Below are 26717 nucleotides of genomic sequence, written 5' to 3' on the forward strand. Positions count from 1 at the left end.
CAGTGAAGGATAGTGATGGAAAAGTCTAATTACCAACAAAGGCAGTGTATTCCAAACTCAAGGTGTAGAAAAAATCGAGAATGGTGATTCAGGTAGTGTGATTAACCTCCGCGGGTAAGATCCTCCAACTGGAGAGCGTTTAATTACTGTAGCGACAGGAGACATAAAAGACAATAGATGGTATGTAAGTAGGAACAAGATGATGACCAGTAGAAGTAGAACGGCTAGTGCATATCCAAAAGTTATACCTGAAGAATGAATGTAGACAGTGGATTGGTCCCTGATAACGGGAATAGTGAGAGACGGACAGTCTCAGATTCAGGCAACCGCAAGGCAGCGGTGCTACAGAAGAACAGCCTGTTATAAGTAGACTGGTCTGCAAGTACAAAAAATATCAGGGGCGTACCTTAACAACCTTATATATAAAATCCAACGATAATCTGAGATAATAACTTTTGGAAGTCGGTAAATAATACACCTTGTGAATATGTCCTCAAAGAAATGATGTAGCACGGACTGTCACGCTCCACGAGCTTAGTATAAAGATGTTCGGTCAGGCGGTCCGGCGGCTGTAAATGCGCCAATCAGATTATGTACACATTCGGACGTTAAGCAGCTAAGTGAGAAAACTCACGATATGCCCATATGCACGTATTAAACCCTGCAAGAATGAAACAATAGGTTAACCCCGCTAACGGGTCAGATCTGTGATGGATGTACTATCCCGGGGAGGGGATAGTGTAGTACTGCTAGCGCTTACCTTCATCGAGGGGGACCGATCTGAACAGCAGCTGCTGTGAGGTTAAGCGTCTTTCCTTTGCAACTATGGAGACGTTGCGAGTTCTAAGATGTCTGATAACAGATATGGCGATAGAAAAGGGACTGTAGGAGTCTCATCGGAGTTCAGCCATCTTTGACCGGTCTAGTAACGTTAGAAAGCGGCCATCTTGGAGTGGTCTATAATGTCGTAGACTGATCTAGTAACAATATAAAGTGGCTATTTTAGGAAGGTCTAGAGCGGCATAAAGCAAGATGTTTGCAAACGCAAATGTGATAAAATAGAGAAGTAAAAGTATGAAAAAAGAACAAGAGATGGTACGTAGTATAGGTACCAGGATAAAGCTCAGATAAAGATATATGAAGTTCTACACAAGATGGAATGAATGACTGAAAATAAGAATAGGATTAGATCGATATAGGTCAATGCTGTCAAATCGGCGGGGCAAGGAATTCTCCAACCTCTGTGGGGCTAACAAGAATTTGTTTTGGACAACTCAGAGGGTCATCTATTTTGTGCAAGAAATGCAAAGATTCACCAGCATAGACATGGATCTAGTGCATACAATTTAAAGCAACATGTCAGAATAATTTTACACAATTTAACCATAAGCAAGACATATCTTGAGAGGATATCAAGGTAAATCAAAGATCACAGTACAAAGTTACCCATTGACACAAAGTTCACAGTGGAATGGTATGCACATAGTTTGATCATCTCAAAAACCATAGGTCTAACACTGGTAGTCTAGTGTTTCCTGTTTACAGGAAACAATTTAAAGTAAAGTTTTCATTGAGGCCCCATGGTTGTAGAGAGCCTATTTTGTCGATCCAATAAGCCTCTCTTTGTAGTAGGAGGGACTGGTAATCCCCACCCCTTGTTGGTCGTTTAACGACTTCAAGTATCTGAAATTTAATTTGTGCAATTGAATGTTTCTCAGAATTAAAGTGGCGGGCTACTGGCGAGTATTGGTTATTGCATCGTATGTTTGACTTATGTTCAGTTAGTCTTAGTTTTATGGGTCTTTTCGACTGGCCAATGTAGACTTTCTCACACAGACATTTCAGCAGATATATCACTCCTGATGACAAGCAGGTAGAGTAATCTCCAAGCTTAATCTTTTGGCTGCTTCTCGGGTGCGTTACCACATCACCTTTAATAGAGTTGTTGCAGTGTGTGCATCCCAGGCAGGGGAAAGTACCCAGCTTCTTGGTGGTTAGGAAGAGTTGCCTCACTTATGCAGTACTGGATAGAGATCCGTTACCAGAAATCAGAACATTGATTAACAAAACTCTACTAAATGCAAGGGAGAACGAGTGGATTAGTGATAAAACATACCAATTCCTAACCAACTCTCATCTGGTCACTCCGGTTTTCTACGGGCTTCCCAAGATTCATAAGGATAAACATAATCCTCCACTTAGACCAATTGTAGCTGGAACGGAGAGTGTATTCGAACCTTTGGCTGTCTACATTGACAAACTACTGCAACCCATCATACAGGCAACACCAACTTACCTAAAGGATACTACAGATTTTTTGAATGGTCTCAAAGATTTTTCAGTCGTCAGTGATGACTGTATTCTATTTAGCCTTGACGTCTGCAGCCTATATACGTCAATCCCCCATGGTGAAGGTTTAGAATCGGTCGAATGGTTACTGCTTAAAGGCATGGTCTAGTAAAACATTTTATTGTCCCTACGGGTCGGCCATGTTTTTTTAAGCCTAAGTGGCTCGATTTTAGAAAACTTTCCTATGGACCTTACCCGAGTTTTCGTCCATTGAACGCACGCGAAAACAAGCACCAGGGAGCCGCCATTTTCGGATAATCCTATCTTTTCCCTGATCGCCCTGGCTGACCTGCTTTTGCGGCACTAAATCAATTCCCCCGCCCCTGAGCCTGACATTATCAAAACATTCATATTCCCCGCCTCTCCCCGTGACGTTACTGTGCTGCGTAGGCAAACGCGCCTAGTCGTCTTCTGCGCGACTCCACACAGAACCCAGAAACCAACACAGATCAACTCACAACACAGCGCGCCACAATTCGGAATATGAAACTGTACTTTAAAATGAAACAGCAACACGGTACTTTTGGTAAAGTACATTTATTTGACATTAAATGTTTAGAGAATATTCAGCAATTGACATATGAACTCCGGAAGCCATTTATTTTCTTTTATCTGTATCCGCAATAACTGTTCCGTTTCATCTTGAGTCACGCGCTGTTCCTTTATGGTACACAGGGTGTTCATTTTCGTAAAAAGAATCACTTTGGAAGCACAGTGAACCGCAAGGCTGTTCCATCAACTAGGCACTAGTCCAGCCTAAAGGTTGATATGTTGCTTCTAGCCACTAGTACAGCGTAAGGGCATGTGGGCCCTTGGCAATCGTCCCATAATATGGTGATCGTGCTCCAGTTGTTGACACAAAGCTGCAGGTGTCTGCTGAAGAATCCATCCGCCGGTGTCTCAAACAGGTGGCAGTGGCAGAAAGGGATCAAATACCTGTTATGAAAACAAAAAAATGATAATTAGTCTCGCTAGCCGAACTTCATTAATATTACTCATTTTATTTATTACGGCCGATCAGAAACTATTTGCTTGCAAGGATAGTTCAATGGAGTATGTTCGTCTCTAAAATCAATGCAAAAAGTAACAAGATAAATCGAGGCCAACACACAATGATAAACGACAGTCTACATGTGTGAGGAATGATATGATATATGATATGGCATTTGTAACGCGCCTATACTCAAGTGTTTCTAGGCGTGACGAGGCAGGTGGGGAACAAGGGCAGACAGACAACGATCCTACTAGGCCAGGTGTCTTTCTGATCACGCATGGGGAAGGGCTGTACATGGTTAGTTGAATACAAATTAAATAATAGGGCCAGCTGGTGGCAAGTGCAAGGTAAATTCCGGGAGAAGTGGCTGAAGGATACAGAGACAGTCCCGTAGTGCAGGGAAAAGTGGCTGGGCCAAGGACCGAGATCGGTGAGACCAGTGGACCTGCATGCCCATGTGCCCACTACGAACAGTTTTACTTGCTTTTCCTAGCTCTTCATTCATTCATTTATTCATGCATCCATTCATTAAATCTTCATTCCGGTATAAAAGCGTGTAAAGATTTACTTACATTATATTTGAAATTTCCATTGTGTCTCTTCGTAATGCAGTCTGTAAAACGGACCGTGCTCTTGACAATGATTTTTCGTATACTGACCTAAAACTGAAACTCGGTCTAGTTTCTGAATTTTCTGCCTTATCGTCTCTTACGTTATTGCGCACTCCCTTCAAATGTAGTTCTTTCGGCATGGTCCCTGTCTCAAGGTCAAAAAACAATAGACCCTTATACTTCCAGTGCGACTTGTGGGCCTCATCTGGGCGCTGTCCTTCGCATTCTTTATTTGCAACATCACGTAGTATAGGCATCTGTGAGAACTTGAAGTTTAGAATCCGTCTATGTAGTGCGCCTCAATGTGCAAATGCGAACTGGCTTCTCTCCCAAATGCCACGGGCCGCTTGGCTGGCGCGTTCTAAGTGCCCCAATTTTGTCCCCGTTGTCTGCGAGCTTTGCAGCCCAAATTGAGACATTTAATTTTTGGCGGAAGGTCAGGGAAAGTATAAAGTACCACAGGAGTTGAGTTAAAAGTGAGATTTATTGTTTGTTTGTTTTATTATTTGCAATACGCAAGCCTCCACTCCGTTAACAGTGCGCAGCATTTACATTTACATGAGATGAGACATGAGAAAAATATATACATACACATATATGAGGTGAATAGAGAGAATTCAAAGATGACACCCAGCTTGTTCGCCACCCATGATGGTGAAGGTAGGGGTTAGGGTTACAGGTACACTGTACAATAACATTTATTTACAAAAAGACAATCGTATTGCAATTATTTAAACCGGGATTTGTACTTCACAATCAGCTGTGCTTCGGGTGGGCATGGCACAGTCGCAATGTTCGGTGGCAATGGATCACTGCTCTGCACAGAAATGTCCAAAATTCCATATCTGTGCTTCTCTAACACAGCAACAATAAGGCCTTTCACAAAGTCGAACTGCATTTCATCATAGACTGGTTTGATCACCCATTGCTTACTTCGTTTTGAAAACACCTTAGTGTAGCGAGGCATCCTTACTTTACCCCTAGTCCTAGATTGTTCAAGTCCGACATTGCTGTTATGGGCCAAGACCGCTAGTAGAGTGCGATGTTTCATGCCCCGAAAGCTCAAATGCAAGCACTTTGGCCTGTACTTTAGGCACATATTGTGGAACACCTCCAAATCTCCTGTGTGACAGAATTCTGTCAGTCCTCTCAAATCTCTTGATAGAGTTTTGTCGAAAACAATCTTCTCAATGGCTTTGTGTGTCGGTGAAGATGGAATCAACCACTTTTTCTTCCGTGCCTCCTCTGGGGACAAAGGGCCATGCTCACATTGGTGGAAATGTTCATTTGCTGTCCAGCGGTGAACGTTGGTACAGTGGTGCATCAGTGACCGCCATTTTTCAAGTAGTATTTCCACTGACCCCTCACAAGTTTTTGAGCTCCACCAAAGATGGTTGGTGATAGAATGTGACCAATGCAAAATACTTTCAAAACCTTTTTTTTCCCTGCAGCCGAGATTTTCTTATTGATTGATTTAGCAAGATGCCATACGTCAAATTGATGTTTAATATGTGGGAACTGCTCTCTCATTGTCTTGGCAATTGAAACGTGTCTATCCGTGGCTATGAGGTCGATGTGCATTCCCCTCGATTGTAGATATTCCACTGATTTTATAAAACCTACTTTCTCCATGGCCACTGAGGATGTACATTGTGTTACCTGCACGAAAACCGAACTCACAATTTTCTTACTATCCATGTCCTGAAAGTGGTAGGTGCAGTACTTGGCAGAAAATCCAGGGCTGTCGCACTGTCCATCGCCGGCTAGCCTGAATCGTTTGCCTTTGAATGTACTTGGTAGAGACAATTGTTCAATTTTCTAAGCATCACTAATGGCCGGAAACAGATAATCACGTTGGTATGTGTAGTACAGCGCTTTGGAAATTAAATGGAGTCCCACAAACTGAAAGAAAGCCTCTAACTTTCTAAAACTGGAGCCACTAAAAAGTGATGCAGCTGCACACAGTAGATTGCCTGCTGGCAGTTTTCCCAGCATCGGTTGTGCAGACCATGAGAACCTATGATTTAATCTACAGGCGGCATTTATTTTGACGTTACTGCCTTTTATTTGACGAGTCACATTAATCAATGGCTTCCCACATACTTTCCCTCTAATGGAATGCACACATTTCAGCATACTTATAATTTCCATCAAACAACTGTCGAATACAATGTATTTGCTCTCTTTCATTAGACTGTCATCCTGCATCAACGTTGTTTCGGCCTTTGACGTTGTGGAGATTTCAACACATTGGTAAGTAATATCGCTGATATCAAGTTCTGATGCGTCTATGGATGCTGCGGCTGGTTCATTCTCTGTCATTTCAACATCTATTACTTCGACATTGATGGGAGAACACAACAATGTCGACAGGTTTTTTGGTGGCAAATTTTTGGCGGGTGTAGATTGTGTAAATTGATCTGCAACTACTTCAGAGCTATCTTCAATACATTCAATAACATCTTCTTGTGGTGGTGCGGTCGCACTGTAGCTATGGTCCAATGCAACTTTGCTGTAGTCTCCAAACACAATTAATTCATGTTCTGGCCATTGGACATGAGCATCTCGAGCCTGAACACGCCTCGTCTCAATTAATAGTTCCTCCATAGTGTACACGGTCTGGCAAGCCACATCTCTCATTCGCTTCACTGTCTGTGTGTGTATAGTTCTGACACCCACGGGTAACTGGAGGAGAGATTGGAAAAGGGATGTTCAGTTTAAACACAAGATGGAGTGTAGTAGAATTGACTGGAAAAAAACATAAAATAGTCCCCAGCACAAACATTTTTTTAAAGTTATGAACTGTTTGTAACTAACCGTTTTTTGTTTTTTTTTCTTTGCAACTTTTTTGACTGGACCTTCAACATCTGCACGCTGTAGCTCCGATTCGTTTCCGCATGTCCTCCCTTCCTCTTGCGCTGCAACGACTATATTTTCTGTATCCGCATAGACAGCACGGAATGAGGCTCCATCGTCTCCCTGAAACATAGTACTTTCATTACTATGTATAAAAATATTGTTAGCATAAAACACACGTGAGGACGAACACACAGGTACATCTCAATAGCCAAATACGATTTAAACATTGTGTGCAACAATCAAACGACAAGTATTTGACCAGTGATGATCTATTTCGATGGAACTGTCAGTATCCATACCTCTGGCTCTGCATGGACTGCCATGAATGGTTGTATTGGAGAGGAGGCATCCGCATCTCCCTGAAACACAGTACTTGCATTAGTATGCTTTTCAATATTGGAAACACAACACACACTTGGGGTCGACAGCACAGGTACATATAAAGAGATAACCGCAAATGATGCATTGTCCAAAAGAATCAAGGAAAATCCAAATATGATCACATTTCATCGACTTATTTCAACGATTCCTTTACATCTGCATCATCTAAATGAGATGTTCTGATTGTGGTGGAAGCTCCGTCGTCTCCCTGAAACACAGTACTTGGATTAGTATGGTTTTCAATATTGGAAACATAACACACACTTGGGGTCGAACGCACAGGTACATATAAAGAGATAACCGCGAAAGATGCATTGTCCAAAAGAATCAAGGAAAATCCAAATATGATCACATTTCATCGACTTATTTCAACGATTCCTTTACATCTGCATCATCTAAATGAGATGTTGTGATTGTGGTGGAAGCTTCGTCGTCTCCCTGAAACACAGCACTTGCGTTAATAGGGAAGAAAGTATAGCAAATGGAATCACGTTATATGATCACGCATGATGGAGCTGTCATTATCCATACCTCGTGCTGCTGAAGAATATCTATGGATGTTGCAAATGTAGTGCGCACTTCCGAAAGCTGTTGCGCCGATTCGTATACTTGAATGTCAGGCTCTGCATCAAGTGCAGGGGTTGACGCTCCATCAACTGCCTGAAACATAGTTCTTGCATTAGTGAGGATTACAATTGTGAAAACATAACACACACCTGGGGTCGACAACACAGGTACATATCAACGGCTAACCATGAATTAAACATTGTGTAGAACAATCAAACGACAAGAATTCCAGCTCTGATGATGATGCTCGATGGAGCTGTCAGTATCCATACCTCCCTGAAACATAGTACTTTCATTACTATGTATCAAAATATTGTTAGCATAAAACACACGTGAGGACGAACACACAGGTACATCTCAATAGCCAAATACGATTTAAACATTGTGTGCAACAATCAAACGACAAGTATTTGACCAGTGATGATCTATTTCGATGGAACTGTCAGTATCCATACCTCTGGCTCTGCATGGACTGCCATGAATGGTTGTATTGGAGAGGAGGCATCCGCATCTCCCTGAAACACAGTACTTGCATTAGTATGCTTTTCAATATTGGAAACACAACACACACTTGGGGTCGACGGCACAGGTACAAATAAAGAGATAACCGCAAATGATGCATTGTCCAAAAGAATCAAGGAAAATCTAAATATGATCACATTTCATCGACTTATTTCAACGATTCCTTTACATCTGCATCATCTAAATGAGATGTTCTGATTGTGGTGGAAGCTCCGTCGTCTCCCTGAAACACAGTACTTGGATTAGTATGGTTTTCAATATTGGAAACATAACACACACTTGGGGTCGAACGCACAGGTACATATAAAGAGATAACCGCGAAAGATGCATTGTCCAAAAGAATCAAGGAAAATCCAAATATGATCACATTTCATCGACTTATTTCAACGATTCCTTTACATCTGCATCATCTAAATGAGATGTTGTGATTGTGGTGGAAACTTCGTCGTCTCCCTGAAACACAGCACTTGCGTTAATAGGGAAGAAAGTATAGCAAATGGAATCACGTTATATGATCACGCATGATGGAGCTGTCATTATCCATACCTCGTGCTGCTGAAGAATATCTATGGATGTTGCAAATGTAGTGCGCACTTCCGAAAGCTGTTGCGCCGATTCGTATACTTGAATGTCAGGCTCTGCATCAAGTGCAGGGGTTGACGCTCCATCAACTGCCTGAAACATAGTACTTGCATTAGTGAGGATTACAATTGTGAAAACTTAACACACACCTGGGTTCGACAACACAGGTACATATCAACGGCTAACCATGAATTAAACATTGTGTAGAACAATCAAACGACAAGAATTCCAGCTCTGATGATGACTCTCGATGGAGCTGTCAGTATCCATACCTCCTGATGTTAAAAAACATCTAGAAATGTTGTAGATGTGGCGGACGCTTCAGCATCTCCCTGAAAGACAGTACTTGCATTAGTATGGATAACACTAATTATAACTGAAAACAAACACCAGTGGACGATAACTAAGGTCTATATCAATTGGAAAGCAGTAACCAAACATTCGGTAAAATAATTACACAATAGAATAAAACTATTACTTGACATGCATAAAACAAGTTTGTAGCGGATTAGCCTAGTAAGATTACCTGATACGCGCTAGAAGTGGTTGATAACTGCGACCACGTCAAGGATGTAGAATGTTCTTGCTTCAGATTCAAGGGATAGTCAAGAAGTTGTAAAGGTCAATTAATGATTGATAATGAAATGCCAATATTAAAAATAGCCATGTAAGCCGACAGAATACTTGAAAAATGCTCAATACAGCACAGTTCCCTGTCCCCATATATATATACATTGCGTTTGTGGGTTATGAAATCGAAAAAGATTACACTCATATCAATATCGAAATTATTACAAGGGAAATTATTACAAGGGATAGAACACCTACAATATCTATTAATCCATTCGGCTACACACTACCGCAAGGCCGAAAGCTAAATGCGGACACTTGACTCACCGGTGGCGGAATGTGGACGAATAGAGTGGGAATAGCGTTTTCGCGCAATTTCCGTGTCGTTCGCCGTTTATTCTTCTTTGTTACCCAAGAAGTTGTGTACATGTCCAAGGAAAAGTGCCGGCTGCAGATGCGGTATCGATCACCCCTCTTGTCCTCTAAGACTTGTTGGACTCTACTTTCCAGCTCATTCAGTGGATATCCGCAATGTCTCACCCATTCTCTTATTCGATCAACAGTTTTCGGGAATACATGCATTGTAGTTCCTTCAGATTTCGCATGGGTCTTCGAAGGGCAACCGCTAATCGAACAGGCAGGCATTGTTGATAAATCTGAAAAGTAAATATCGACATTATTATACAATCTTCAAGAGTAAAGATTTGATACAAAAGTAAATGAATCATACAATGATCAATGCAAGGTTTGTTTTGGTCGCAGGAACTATACCAGTTCATTATGTGCTGCTTAGTATTTGCATAAGTTGCAGAAATGTATAATTGATGTGACTGAAATCTGAACATGTGACTCGTCCCTTGGATGTTCTGTCTTGCACGAGAAGGAAACATGCTAACATTATTGACTGGACCCCCGAAGGATGCAATTCAATCACAATAGTCACAGATGAAAATAAATAGATCTATTGATAGCATAGCAATGGAAACTCAAGTCAACACCAATGAGACCAATGAACATAGCACTATTGTGTACTCTACTCGAAAATAGATAGAAATGAAAAAATCTGCGAAATATGACCAGGATAAATGGCCTTACCTTGACCAACAAACAGTTGGATTCAGCAAGCAGAGCAGTATGTTGCGGGAGAATAGGTGGATGGCCACAGGTAGCGCACTGATGGGTATGCTCGAAGCGGTCACAGAAGTTCACGGATAGCACGACGACGAGCAGATTAGCATAGATCTCAGTGGTTCCCAGGTAGCACGTTCAAGAGTTGACTTGCAAAGCACAAAGATGTTCTCATGAGACATATCGAGTGGTTTTTAAAGTATTAGAAACTGGGGTGTGTTTGTGAATGAATGACGTATGTATGTCGTGGTATTAGGGGGGCGGCCTGCTTGAAGGGGAGGCCTGCCTGGAGACACGGGGTCTGAGGAGGCCATATGACCGATGGCCCCTTGGCGTGGGACACCTTTTGAAGTGTACATGCAGCTTGGCACCTTGGCCTTTCGCGCCCGTCACAGCCCCCCATGCCAGCGCGCATCCACCGGCGCGAACCGCCTTTGATACAAGGGGGTGGGATGGATGGGCCTGGGGCGTGCAGATAAGGCACAGGAAGACTGCTGAATGGAGACACACTTATGTGGATTGCAGGGGGGCGGCCTGCCTCAGGGGAGGCCTGCCTGGAGACACAGGGTCTGAGGAGACCATGTGAACAATGGCCCCTTGGCGTGGGACACCTTTTGAAGTGTACGTGTAGTTTGGCACCTTGGCCGTTCGCGCCCGTCACAGCCCCCCATGCCAGCGCGCATCAGTATATCGTTGCTTATCATTAACAAATGCCACATACCGGAGATTCTTGTGAGCACAGACCCACACTTCAACCGGTGTATTATAGTGGTCAAGACTGTATAATCCAATGGTAAATGTTAGTATAGATATATGTGTGACTTTTATAGAGACATAACCTACTGAAAGACTTTGAACAAGTGTGTTTTAGTGCATGCATTATCGAGAATATGTTATGTTAGCTTAGATAGATAGTGACCACCCTGCTTCACAGCAACCAGACCTTCACCCATTCGGAGCACAGATGTCTGACGTCCATCCTTGAATGGAGACACACTTGATTTATTTAAAAAATCGAGACAACCCTTGTTAAAATATATGTGGTGTTTTATTTTGTATCTTATTTTCATGACACAAAAATACAAGACTTTAAAGATTATACAGGTCAGGTTGCAGCACAGCGAGAGAAAATCCCCTGTACTGACCGCTGTCACTCGGGAACGTTTCTCTAATGGCACGAATGGCACAGGCGGGTATCACTCTTCGAACACAGTGTCCAAGCCTCCCGTGAAGCCACCATGTAAAGGAACGATAGGCCACCAGCCTGTACCACCTGTGAAAAGGAATGAAACAAACTGTTTTTAAATTACCAAGATAAGTTTAATAAACGTTTGTTGTCAATGACAATTCTTCTAACTAATGGCATTTTACACGGACAAATGCTATCTAGACAATGCATGATATGTAGATGTAATTTTGGATATAGTAGAAGACCATGAAATAGGAGTGGCATGACAAGCAGAGTATACTTACTCGTTACTCGGATTATGAGGACGAACAGTTGCTCGAAGTTCGTGCATAAGCACCATCATTATTCTCAACACGGCCCGTGTGAGGCAGGCTGCCCTGGCAGCTCGGTGATGCATTGCGGTCGTGGCTCGACTTCCGAAATGTATGCCAGGCATCCCGAGTTTTCTCGGCAGCAGCAGTTCTCGTCCTCAGTTGGCATTAGCTTGCACCGATTGCATGTGCACCAGGTGGAGACGCCGTCCATTCGACTAGGCCCAGGCTCTTCATCTGTTGATTCGTCCTGCCAACTGCCGTCCGAATCCCCATCGTTTTCGCGTGCTTCCCTTTCCAGTAGTTCCTCCTCGGTATACTCGGGCTCGTACATGTAGGGCATTATTGTAGCCATTGTCTGTTAAACAAACTAAAATAATTTATAGCGGTGGTACTGGTATCTGTTCACACGGGCCACAAGCGGCGAAGGTAGCTGACCAGAGCACTGAAACGAGTCACAGAATACGCAAAGTAACACAGAGAGAGGAATGGAATCGAAAATCGGCTGCTGTGTGTTGTGAAACGGTCTGTTTATACTTATTGAGGAGAGAGGCGTCCTGCCATTTCCATGGCGACACGTCATTAGCTGAAGCGCAGCGAATGTTGACACAAGACGTGCTTTGGCGTTGGGAAATGGGCGGTACGAGTCTGCTGATGACAGGCTCAGGGGCGGGGGAATTGATTTAGTGCCGCAAAAGCAGGTTAGCCAGGGCGATCGGGGAAAAGATAGGATTATCAGAAAATGGCGGCTCCCTGGTGCTTGTTTTCGCGTGCGTTCAATGGACGAAAACTCGGGTAAGGTCCATAGGAAAGTTTTCTAAAATCGAGCCACTTAGGCTTAAAGAAACATGGCCGACCCGTAGGGACAATAAACATTTTTACTAGACCATGCCTTTAACAATCCAGACATTCAAGGTAACCCACAATTTGTCTTGGAGTTACTTAACCTGATCCTATTTAATAGCTACTTCAGATATCAGGGCAAATACTACTTGCAGACTTCTGGTACATCGATGGGATCATCGATGGCACCCGTCTGCGCGAACACATTCATGTTCCAATTTGAAAGCCAACATGTATTGGAACACCATACATGGTCACCCTACATCCGAACATAGAAGAGGTTTATAGACAACATTTTCTGTATCTGGTGTGGCACACGCGAAGAACTAGACGTATTCTTTGAATACATCAACCTAGTGCATCCTAGAATGACCTCGAATCATGAGTCAATGTGCCCACCCAGTACAGGGTAAACTAAATTGATGTTCTTTTGTCTAATATATGGACATGCAAAAATGACATAGATATGTTAACTGATGACACTTGAATGTACAGCACATGCAATATAACCTATGTTAAGGTAACAATGACAATTTTGTACAAATGTCCCTTTTTTTTCTTTTTGCATTAAGAATTAAATTTTGGCCTTATGAAGAAGGGGAAAGTATCCTCGAAACGCGTCGCCACTTGAATTGGATTCCACCATTTCTTCAAATTTGCTGTGACCTATTGATGCACTTTTTGCTTCTTTACTTTATAATGTTTCTTTGTGAATGAACATTGACTATATATTTATGATATAAATTCTCACTTTATCTTACAGAACTGGATCCTCTGGTTTATATTATTTCTCGATAGTAATACCTAAATTGAGTAGTGGACTCAGTCCACACATTTGAAAGTGTGCAGGGGACAGGAGGGTTCCTAGACTGAATCCTCTGCTTTTTTGTCTTTTAATGTTTGGGTTTTGTGCCATGGCCCCAGTTGCTCCCCCGCACCTAAAACAAACCTTAAACAATTTTCAAATTATATTATAATCTTCATTGAATTTGAGGTGTGCACCCGTAATCAACCTTTTCGCTATTTTGTTCACTAGTTGTCTAGTGTGGCACATACTATAGGTGGCACCCATGTCTACAATTACTTCCATTTAGAATGTCTTTTTCGTGACTAAATGAACTTACTGATAAACACGCTACTACACTAGCCTTTAGTGCAGAAGAAGCAACACGCATCTTAGGCCTGATCAAAGACTCAGAACATTTTTTACAAAGCGAGGATTATCCTGAAAAATCAATTCAAAAACTTGAAAAACTCATTAGACGAGAAATCTCCCAAAAACAACATGCTAGTACACTGGTCGAATACTATAAAGCCAAAAAAATCCCCAGAGGCCTGAGAGTCTACCTGAGACCAACGCTATGTAGTGAAACTAAAGCCTTCATACAAAAGTGGGACCACATTTTGAACAAGTGCTCCCTGGACCTTATTCTCTTAACTATAGAAGAATTGCCTAATTCCCTTGAAACCATTGACTCCGAAATCAAAACTCTTCGAGACCAAATATCCAAATTTAAATCGGCAAAGGACCTTACAGAAATTCTGGAGGACATCAATTTGAAATTGGACAACTACAAAACCGAAATTGAACAAAGAAAATTGCGTAAATTTAAGAGAGACACTTTCGACTATTTGAATGATATAGTATACAATTGGCAAGAATACTATCGACAAAGGAATTTTAACCGTAATAGACAACAAAATACGGGCTCAACAAATTCTGACAATAGTAGTGACAGCAGTGTTGGTGAACCCATACAGAGGCCTACGTCGGAACAAACTAGTGAACAAGACTTATCTGAGGATACCAACAGACCTAGAATACCAAGAGCACCAAGATCTCCGGCTAACAACGAAACTGACCCCAACTCTTCAACTGGGGCTTTTTTAGGCCTAAGAGAAAAACCAGGAGAGGGAAGAAAGCCACAAACAAAAAAGAAAAACAAATAGAAGCCAACAACTTGGTGGTGAACATCTCCAGCAAGTCCCTCTCAACAGAACAACTCAACTTACTTAACAAAGGACTCTCTTTTGTACCTACGTGTAACACCTCGCTATTCCAGGAGAAAATCTGCTTGCATAGGCTGCTGAGGAAATTACGGTTAAAAATCTTTTTTGACACACAACCAGAAATGACACCTAAGTCAACTCAGGACGATATGTTGGAAATCCGCCCCAAGAGTACATTTGATCCACATGTCCAAAATTCAATTCTGAATCTATTTGAGAAGAGTGTCCTACAAGATTTAAGTAAAATCAACTACAAGAGAAAAACACCTATCAATATTAAGAACCGTCAACTGGACTTAATAGATGACTTAGCCAAAAGTGAAGATATCACCATCAAACCGGCCGATAAGGGCGGCACGATAGTGATTATGAACACATCCTTCTATAATAAGAAATGCACTGAACTTCTCAGTGATACGGACACTTATGCAGTACTGGATAGAGATCCGTTACCAGAAATCAGAACATTGATTAACAAAACTCTACTAAATGCAAGGGAGAACGATTAGTGATAAAACATACCAATTCCTAACCAACTCTCATCCGGTCACTCCGGTTTTCTACAGGCTTCCCAAGATTCATAAGGATAAACATAATCCTCCACTTAGATCAATTGTAGCTGGAACGGAGAGTGTATTCCACCCTTTGGCTGTCTACATTGACAAACTACTGCAACCCATCATACAGGCAACACCAACTTACCTAAAAGATACTACAGATTTTTTGAATGGTCTCAAAGATTTTTCAGTCGTCAGTGATGACTGTATTCTATTTAGCCTTGACGTCTACAGCCTATATACGTCAATCCCCCATGGTGAAGGTTTAGAATCGGTCGAATGGTTACTGCTTAACAATCCAGACATTCAAGGTAACCCACAATTTGTCTTGGAGTTACTTAACCTGATCCTATTTAATAGCTACTTCAGATATCAGGGCAAATACTACTTGCAGACTTCCGGTACATCAATGGGATCATCGATGGCACCCGTCTACGCGAACACATTCATGTTCCAAATTTCGAAAGCCAACATGTATTGGAACACCATACATGGTCACCCTACATCCTAACATGGAAGAGGTTTATAGACAAAATTTTCTGTATCTGGTGTGGCACACGTGAGGAACTAGACCTATTCTTTTAATACATCAACCTAGTACATCCTAGAATTAAATTTACCATGGAAATTGGTAACCCTTATCTCCATTTTTTGGATGTTAATTTGAGAATTATCAACAACACAATTGCAACATCTATATATCACAAACCTACCTACGCAAACAATCTGTTGCACTACTCAAGCTTTCACCCAAGGGCAATGCTTCAAAGCCTCCCATATAGTCAGATCTTAAGACTTAAAAGGATCATCTCAGATCCAGAAGACCTAGTCAAGGAATGCACTAACCTTGTGGGACAATTCCAGAACAGAGGTTACCTTCCGGAGGTTCTAGAAGTTGCCAAAAACAGAGCGTCAGAAATTACACGCACATACTTGTTAAGAACAAAATCCAGTGCAAAGGAGACCCCACTGTTGTTTATGTCGAAGTTTTCAAGACAGAGTTTTCAGATTTCAAGGAGCATAAAGAAACACTGGAATATCCTTCACAATGATCAAACCTTACAAAAGCTATTCCCGACTCCACCGATGATGTGCTATAAAAGTGTCAGAAACATCCGAGATAGGTTAGTTAAGGCTGAAAAAATACCTAAGGAGAGGCAACTCTTCCTAACCACCAAGAAGCTGGGTAGTTTCCCCAGCCTGGGATGCACACACTGCAACAACGTTATTAAAGGTGATGTGGTAACGCACCCAAGAAGCGGCCAAAAGATTAAGCTTGGAGATTACTCTACCTGCTTGTCATCAGGAGTGATATATCTGCTGAAATGTCCATGTGGGAAAGTCTACATTGGCCAGACGAAAAGACCCATAAAACTAAGACTAACTGAACATAAGTCAAACATACGATGCAATAACCAATACTCGCCAGTAGCCCGCCACTTTAATTCTGAGAAACATTCAATTGCACAAATTAAATTTCAGATACTTGAAGTCGTTAAACGACCAACAAGGGGTGGGGATTTGTACTGTGAACTTTGATTTACTTTGATATCCTCTCAAGATATGTCTTGCTTATGTTTAAATTGTGTAAAATCATTCTGACATGTTGCTTTAAATTAGCCGGAACTTATAGGGCAAGACGCCATGTCTGATGAGGACTAGAACGTTGACTTGTAAGTCAATGCCTCCAGACGTTCCATAGCTTCCACTGGCAATTCCTGACAATATGCCCCCTTTTCCTCGGGGGGCCTCCCGGTTTACCCGGGTGAAAATGGTGAAACCTCCTCACCAGACGGGGTGCATGTATGTGGCTCACTGCTTCCCAGGACCTTTCCTCCACTGGGTATCCCTTCCAATGGACCAGGTATTGTAGCCTACCCCAGCGGTACTGGGAATCAACCAAATAGGCCACTTCATATTCTTCCGTGATATGGGTTACTTGAGTACGCCCCCTATGGACAGGTCTTTGGAACGGATCCTCCTTATGCTCCTTGAGCAAAGAGACATGGAAGACCGGATGCACTCTCTTGAGATAGATGGGGAGTTTGAGCTTAAAGGCCACTGGGTTGATTTGTTGTACGATCGGGAAAAGCCCTAGGAATCGTGGAGAAAATGTACCTGAGTGAACCCATCGTGGCAAAAATTGGGTGGATAACCAGACTAATTGTCCTATCTTCCACTTCGGGTTGGAACTCCGCTTTCTGTCAGCCCATCTCTACTCGCCAGTAGCCCGCCACTTTAATTCTGAGAAACATTCAATTGCACAAATTAAATTTCAGATACTTGAAGTCGTTAAACGACCAACAAGGGGTGGGGATTACCAGTCCCTCCTACTACAAAGAGAGGCTTATTGGATCAACAAAATGGGCTCTCTACAACCATGGGGCCTCAATGAATTCTTTACTTTAAATTGTTTCCTGTAAACAGGAAACACTAGGCTACCAGTGTTAGACCTATGGTTTTTGGGATGATCAAACTATGTGCATACCATTTCACTGTGAACTTTGTGTCAATAAGTAACTTTGTACTGTGAACTTTGATTTACCTTGATATCCTCTCAAGATATGTCTTGCTTATGGTTAAATTGTGTAAAATCATTCTGACATGTTGCTTTAAATTATATGCACTAGATCCATGTCTATGCTGGTGAATCTTTGCCAGTCTTGCACCAAATAGATGACTCTTTGAGTTGTCCAAAACAAATTCTTGTTAGCCCCACAGAGGTTTGAGAATTTGTCAGGCTCAAGGTCTGTTTCCCCCTTCTCCTCACCTGATTCTTCCGAGGTAAGATCCGTAAGAACCGCTTCCGTCCTTTTCCACTCCTTCTTCTTCTTCCGGGGCATTTGAACCTTAGGTTTCTGTCCCTTTCTCTCGTGTAAATAAGTTCTGGCCCCTCCGGAGGCCACCTTGGCAGAGGAGAGACTCTGACCTCGGGGAATCCCAGGGGGCCAGCCTCGCTCCCAGGGAAAAAGCCGGAAGGCAGAAAAACCCCTGGTAAAGATGGTGGATTCCAAAATAAGTGTAATGTCCAAAGACCACAAGTCCAAAGTTCAGAAAAAATGCAATTCCAATTAGATGATAAAAATTAGAGATTTGCACTGAAGTTCCTGCGGGAGGCGTAATCCAAAAAGGAGTTCAAAAGGAAAAAGTACTAAAGGAGATAGACTGGAATAACCAATGAGGAAAGCTACTGGAGTAGACAGAAGAAAGGACATAGAACGGACAGACTCCGTAGAAGGGAAAGCAAATGGAAAGAAAAGGCTCTAAAGGCAGTTCACGACAGAGGTGGATGTAAGCAGCCAGCTGAACGGCAAATGCGCAAGGAAAGTAAACAAATGTCCGAGGCGGACGAATGTAGTGAGCCCTTGCGGCCAGTACTGCAAAGGGAGTAGAGTAAATAAACGTCCTAGACGGACGAAGGCAGTGAGTCAGTAAGGCAAGCGTTGCCAAGAAAGAAAAGTAAACAAATGTCCGAAACGGATGAAAGCAGTGAGCCCTTGCGGCAAGTGCTGCAAAGGAAAGAAAGTAAATAAACAAGTGTCCGTGACGGACAAAAGGCAATAAGTCTGAAATGGACAGAGCGCCATAAATAAATCAATTCTTCAAGGGAAAGAATGACTAAATAACACAGTACACGAAGGTATACAAACAACAGGGTAAAGCAAGGAATACAGAAAACAAGGAAGCAATATACACAGAAAGGCAAAGGAAGGTAAACTCTAGCACAAAAGCAACTGGAGTGGAGAGCGTAGTAACAGGTAGAAAAACACAGATACAACGCATCGGCTGAGTGGGCGGAGCCGGAACTTATAGGGCAGGACGCCATGTCTGATGAGGACTAGAATGTTGACTTGTAAGTCAATGCCTCCAGATGTTCCATAGCTTCCACTGGCAATTCCTGACAATATGCCCCCTTTTCCTCGGGGGGCCTCCCGGTTTACCCGGGTGTAAATGGTGAAACCTCCTCACCAGACGGGGTGCATGTATGTGGCTCACTGCTTCCCAGGACCTTTCCTCCACTGGGTATCCCTTCCAATGGACCAGGTATTGTAACCTACCCCAGCGGTACCGGGAATCAACCAAATAGGCCACTTCATATTCTTCCAGGATATGGGTTACTTGAGTACGCCCCCTATGGACAGGTCTTTGGAACGGATCCTCCTTATGCTCCTTGAGCAACGAGACATGGAAGACCGGATGCACTCTCTTGAGATAGATGGGGAGTTTGAGCTTAAAGGCCACTGGGTTGATTTGTTGTACGATCGGGAAAAGCCCTAGGAATCGTGGAGAAAATTTACCTGAGTGAACCCATCGTGGCAAAAATTGGGTGGATAACCAGACTAATTGTCCTATCTTCCACTTCGGGTTGGAACTCCGCTTTCTGTCAGCCCATCTCTTCTGAGTTTGTTGACTGGCCAGGTGAGCCCTCTTAGCGAGTTCGTGGACCTCATACAGATCCTTCAATACTCCATCTAGGGCAGGGATTTTGTTTGAAGGAGGACTGAGCCAAGGCAAATGCTGGGGATTATACCCATACGTACAAAAAAAGGACTCATTTGAATCGATGTATGAAGGGCATTGTTATAGGCAAACTCTGCTTGCGGGAGGAAACGATGCCATTTGCCCTGCTGAGGACTGCAGAAACACCTCAAATATTGTTCCAGGCTGGCGTTTAGTCTTTCAGTCTGCCCATTGCTCTGTGGGTGGTAACCTGAAGAAAGGGCCCTGTGGATACCCAGATCCTGGCAAAGAGAAGCCCAGAATTTTGAAGTAAATTGAGGCCCGCGATCAGGCACTATAGTCCGGGGCAACCCATGCAGGCGGACTATATCTTGGAGAAAAACAGCCGCAGTCTCAGAAGCAGAGGGAACTTGCTTGAAGGCCAAGAAGTGGGCTAGTTTACAGAATGAATCAATTGTTACCATTATCACTGGCATGGCATTAGACGGAGGGAGATCCACAATGAAGTCGGTGGATATATGTTCCCAAGGGCGTTCAGGCAGAGTGTGTTGTTGTAATAGTCCTAAGGGTTTTCCTGTCCGTTGTTTGTTGGAAGCACAAACAGAACAGGTCGATACGTATTGGTCCACATCCTTTTTAAGTGTTGGCCACCAAAACCCCCTACGTAGGAGATTATAAGTCTTCCTAACACCTGGATGACCTGTTAAAGGGGTGTCGTGACACCATGATAGGACGAGTTTCTGGAGACTCTTAGTGGGAATGTACAGAGCCTCTTCATGGTAATACAACCCACCCCGTCCTTGAGTGATAGAAGGGGAAAGGTTGGAGTTGATATTGTACTGGGGAATCTACTCTTGGAGAAAAGATAGTGTAGATGCTACGATCTTCAATCCTGGGAAGACCAAGTCGTGACCCCTATACACACCGGAGCCTTCACCGAGACTCCGAGACAGGGCATCTGCCTTCTTGTTTTCAGTTCCGGGAATGTAGGTGATGATAAAGTCGAACTGTAGAAAGAAGTAGGCCCACCTGGCGTGACATGCGTTGGTGCATTCCATCTGTTGTAATACCCGATGGTTACGATGATATGTTCGAATGATAAAGCAGTGGTCGGCACCTTGTTTTAAGATGGCGCCACTCTTGACAGGCCAACTTGATTGCCAACAGCTCCCTTTCGAGCACCGAATAATTGTGCTCACTGGTAGTCAGGGTCTTACAGTAATAGGCAACCGGATGTTCACATCCGTCCTCAGATTCCTGCAACCGGATGGCCCCGACCGCCCCTATGGAAGCATCGGTTTCCAATATGTAAGGCTTGGTTTGATCCGGCTGGACCAATATGGGTGCAGTAGAAAAGCAATTCTTGAGAGTCACAAACGCTTCTCTAGGGTTCCCCCCAAACGCAAACTTAACCCCTTTCTTTAGTAGAGAAGTGAAAGGAAGCACTGTATTAGAGAAATTGGGAATGAACCCCCTATAAAAGTTGGCTAATCCTAGGAAGCTTTGTAGTTCCTTGATGTTGGTCAGTTCCTTCCACTCTCGAATCGCCTTTATCTTGATTGGATCCATCTCTATTCCCTCCTTGGATAGGATAAATCCCAAGTAGGACACAGAAGTTGTTTCGAACTGGCACTTTTCTGGTTTTACCAGTAGTTGATGAGACTGTAGGCGCTGTAACACCTGCCTGACTAGTTGTTGATGTTCAGAAAGAGTCCTAGAGAACACCAAGATGTCATCAAGGTAGACCACCACTGATACAAATAACAAGTCAGCAAACACCTTGTCAGGGGTGGACTGGCCTATAGGGAACTCTTGAGATTTCCCGGTGGGCCTCTGCACCCTGGGCCTCATTTGTGTGGTATTTCCAAATTTTATCATAGGAAAAGCATTGGGCTTGCTGAAAATGTGTCATATGGGGCCACTTTGAACTTTATTTCCAGGGCCTCTTTTGGACCCTAGTAATTATTTCCAGGGCCTCTTTTAGTTCCCAGTCCACCCCTGCACCTTGTCCATATATCTTTGAAAAACGTCTGGGGCATTCACAAGACCAAATGGCATTACCCTATATTCAAATAAGCCAAATGGTGTGCGGAAAGCCGTCTTCTACTCGTCTCCTTGTCTTATACTTAAGAGGTGGTACGCCCCTCTCAAGTCTAGTTTGGTAAAGTATACAGCACCTTGTACGGCCTCAAGGATGTCCCGTATCAATGGCATGGGATATCTGTCCCAGACGTTTACCTTATTAAGGCCTCGATAATCTATACAAGGGCGTAACTCTGTGGAGTCCTTTTTAGGGATAAAAAATAGAGAGGCCCCACAGGAGGATCTAGATTCTCTGATGAGCCCGTTCTGTAGATTAGCATCTAAGCAATCGCGAAGGACCTTTCGCGCGGGGAGTGACAAAGGGTACATGCGTCCAAAAGGAACTACTGCTTCAGGGATCAAGTCAATGCAGCAGACTTCTGCCCTGTCAGGGGGCAATAATCTGGGTACAGTATCCATGAATACTTCTGAAAACTCTTGATATTGGAGAGGGACCAAGGAGATTATAAGGGGACGGTGGAGTGAAGACCCCTCCTTAGTTTGTACCTTAGTGGTGTAGTCGGTAAGTGGATTCATGCAGTTGGCCTTACAGAACGGGGAGTTGAAGCTCACTCTGTTGGCAGCCCAGTCGACGTGCGGGTTATGTCTTCTTAACCACGGAATCCCAATCACCAAAGGAAAGTGTGCAGCCCTGATCTGATCGAACAACACATACTCTTCATGATGTCCCATTCTCATCTTCAAAGGAATAGTCTCTGTAGTGATGGGTCCTGAAGACAAGGGCGTGCCATCCACGCCTTCTACTGGTATGGGAGTTATCTTTGTCCTTGTAGAGACTCGGTGTTCCGTGGCCCATTTTAAGTCCATGAAATTACCTGCCGCTCCGCAATCTAACATTGCCAATACCTTGGTGGGACCAGACTCAGACAACCATATTTGTACTCTAAACATCATCAGACTGTTTTCTGCAGAATCTTCTAGGGTTCTTGAGTTGTTGCAAGGGTACTTGTCAAATCCCCTGACACTTCCCTTGCAGCAGAGCGGGGGCTGGATTTTCCCTTCCGTCGAGGAGGTACCTCTGGACAGTCTCTTAATAAGTGCTTGGAAGATCCACAGTACATATACAATCCTGTATCACGTCGCCGTCTTCTCTCTTGTGGAGTCAAGGGTCCTCGGGTGGCACCAATTTGCATAGGTTCTTCTGCAGTGGTTGTAGCTCTGGTTTGTGGTGAAGGAGAAGGGAGACGGATAGCCTGAGGAGTTCCACGAAGATGTCTTCTTTCCTGCCGGCGTTCTTGCAATCGGAATTCTATTTGGAGGGACAAAGTCATCAGATCTTGGAACAGAGCAGGCCTGGCTACCCGCGCCAGCTCGTCCTTGATCTCATCATGAAGAACCCGTCTGAATATGGTCTGTTGGGCTGAATCAGGCCAGTCCACCTTAGCAGCGAGTCTATGAAAGCGGGAAATGTAAGTTTGAAGATCAGTGTTCCCCTGACAAACATCAAGAATAGCCTCTAAAGAAGAGTAGAATACTTCGGGTCTATCAAACCTCTCCTTAAACATTTCCAAAAAGCGGTCATAGTCGTTCAGGGATGGATCATTATTCGTCACCAAAGGGGTAACCCAAGATAAGGCGTTACCAATGAGGTTAGCGATGATGAAACCTACTCTGGTTCTGGCGGTATCATAGGCATGGGGTCGGAAGGCAAAGTATACTTTACAGGCATCTATGAAATCCTTCAGTCCCCCAGGATGTCCATCATATTTGCCGAAAGAGAGCGGCATAGTTGGCAAGTCGCCACGATCATCACCGTGTAAAACGACCTGTTGTCGGAGAGCAATGTTCTCAGTTTGCAAGGTTTGTACCTCTGCAGTTAAATTCTGCATTGCAGCCACCAATTCTTGGTACTGCTCCAAGGAAGCCATGGTTTGCGTTGGGCGTTGTATGCTGTCTGGCTCAGTGTCTTTTTCCCCCTTCTCCTCACCTGATTCTTCCGAGGTAAGATCCGTAAGAACCGCTTCCGTCCTTTTGCACTCCTTCTTCTTCTTCCGGGGCCTTTGAACCTTGGGTTTCTGTCCCTTTCTCTAGTGTAAATAAGGTCTGGCCCCTCCGGAAGCCACCTTGGCAGAGGAGAGACTCTGACCTCGGGGAACCCCAGGGGGCCAGCCTCGCTCCCAGGGAAAAAGCCAGAAGGCAGAAAAAACCCTGGTAAAGATGGTGGATTCCAATCTAAGTGTAATGTCCAAAGACCACAAGTCCAAAGTTCAGAAAAAATGCAAATCCAATTAGATGATAAAAATTAGAGATTTGCACTGAAGTTTCTGCGGGAGGCGTAATCCAAAAAGGAGTTCAAAAGGAAAAAGTACTAAAGGAGATAGACTGGAATAACCAATGAGGAAAGCTACTGGAGTAGACAGAAGAAAGGACATAGAACGAATAGACTCCGTAGAAGGGAAAGCAAATGGAAAAAAAGGCTCTAAAGGCAGTTCACGACAGAGGTGGATGTAAGCAGCCAGCTGAACGGCAAACGCCGCGAGGAAAGTAAACAAATGTCCGAGGCGGACGAAAGTAGTGAGCCCTTGCCGCCAGTACTGCAAAGGAAGTAGAGTAAATAAGTGTCCTAGACGGACGAAGGCAGTGAGTCAGTACAGCAAGCGTTGCCAAGAAAGAAAAGTAAACAAACGTCCGAAACGGACGAAAGCAGTGAGCCCTTGCGGCAAGTGCTGCAAAGGAAAGAAAGTAAATAAACAAGTGTCCGTGACGGACAAAAGGCAATAAGTCTGAAACGGACAGAGCGCTGTAAATAAATCAATCCTTCAAGGGAAAGAATGACTAAGTAACACAGTACACGAAGGTATACAAACAACAGGGTAAAGCAAGGAATACAGAAAACAAGGAAGCAATATACACAGAAAGGCAAAGGAAGGTAAACTCTGGCACGAAAGCAACTGGAGTGGAGAGCGTAGTAACAGGTAGAAAAACACAGATACAACGCATCGACTGAGTGGGCGGAGCCGGAACTTGTAGGGCAGGACGCCATGTCTGATGAGGACTAGAACGTTGACTTGTAAGTCAATTCCTCCAGACGTTCCATAGCTTCCACTGGCAATTCCTGACAGAATTCCTGGCCCCGACGATTTGACAGTATTGACCTATATCGATCTAATCCTATTCTTATTTTCAGTCATTCATTCCATCTTGCGTAGAACTTCATATATCTTTATCTGATCTTTATCCTGGTACCCATACTACGTACCATCTCTTGTTCTTTTTTCATAGTTTTACTTCTCTATTTTATCACATTTGCGTTTGCAAACATCTTGCTTTATACCGCTCTAGACCTTCCTAAAATAGCCACTTTATATCGTTACTAGATCAGTCTACGACGTTATAGACCACTCTAAGATGGCCGCTTTCTAACGTTGCTAGACCGGTCAAAGATGGTCGAACTCCGATGAGACTCCTACAGTCCCTTTTCTATCGTCATATCTGTTATCAGACATCTTAGAACTCGCGCCGTCTCCATAGATGCAAAGGAAAGACGCTTAACCTCACAGCAGCTGCTGTTCAGATTGGTCCCCCTCGATGAAGGTAAGCGCTAGCAGTACTACACTATCCCCTCCCCGGGATAGTACATCCATCACAGATCTGACCCGTTAGCGGGGTTAACCTATTGTTTCATTCTTGCAGGGTTTAATATGTGCATATGGGCATATCGTGAGTTTTCTCACTTAGCTGCTTAACGTCCGAATGTGTACATAATCTGATCGGCGCATTTACAGCCGCCGGACCGCCTGACCGAATATCTTTATTCTCAGCTCGTGGAGCGTGACAGTCCGTGCTACCTCATTTCTTTGAGGACATATTCACAAGGTATTTTATTTACCGACTTCCAGAAGTTATTATCTCAGATTATCGTTGGACTTTATATATAAGGTTGTTAAGGTACGCCCCTGATATTTTTTGTACTTGCAGACCAGTCTACTTATAACAGGCTGTTCTTCTGTAGCACCGCTGCCTTGCGAGTGCCTGAATCTGAGACTGTCCCTCTCTCACTATTCCGGTTATTAGGGACCAATCCACTGTCTACATTCATTCTTCAGGTATCATTTTTGGATATGTACTAGCCGTTCTACTTCTACTGGTCATCATCTTGTTCCTACTTACATACCATCTATTGTCTTTTATGTCTCCTGTCGCTACAGTAAACGCTCTCCAGTTGGAGGATCTTACCCACGGAGGTTAATCACACTACCTGAATCACCAGTCTCGATTTCTTCTACACCTTGAGTTTGGAATACACTGCCTTTGTTGGTAATTAGACTTTTCCATAACTATCCTTCACTGTCCTTATTGTCGGCTATATGGATCTTTAGGACAGGCACACTCACCTTGAAACTCTTCTAGTCACTGGGTGTCCATGTTGCTTGTCTGTCAAATCGTCGTCTTGAGCGAATCCCCATTGTGGACAGAAACAGATTAACGCTATAAAATCGAACCAGCACCACTTGACCTCGAATCATGAGTCAATGTGCCCACCCAGTACAGGGTAAACTAAATTGATGTTCTTTTGTCTAATATATGGACATACAAAAATGACATAGATATGTTAACTGATGACACTTGAATGTACAGCACATGCATTATAACCTATGTTAAGGTAACAATGACAGTTTTGTACAAATGTCCCTTTTTTTCTTTTTGCATTAAGAATTCAATTTTGGCCTTATGAGGAAG

This window comes from Ambystoma mexicanum, chromosome 12 (assembly GCF_040938575.1).
Source record: "Ambystoma mexicanum isolate Mex_15411 chromosome 12, UKY_AmexF1_1, whole genome shotgun sequence".
NCBI lineage: Eukaryota > Metazoa > Chordata > Amphibia > Caudata > Ambystomatidae > Ambystoma > Ambystoma mexicanum.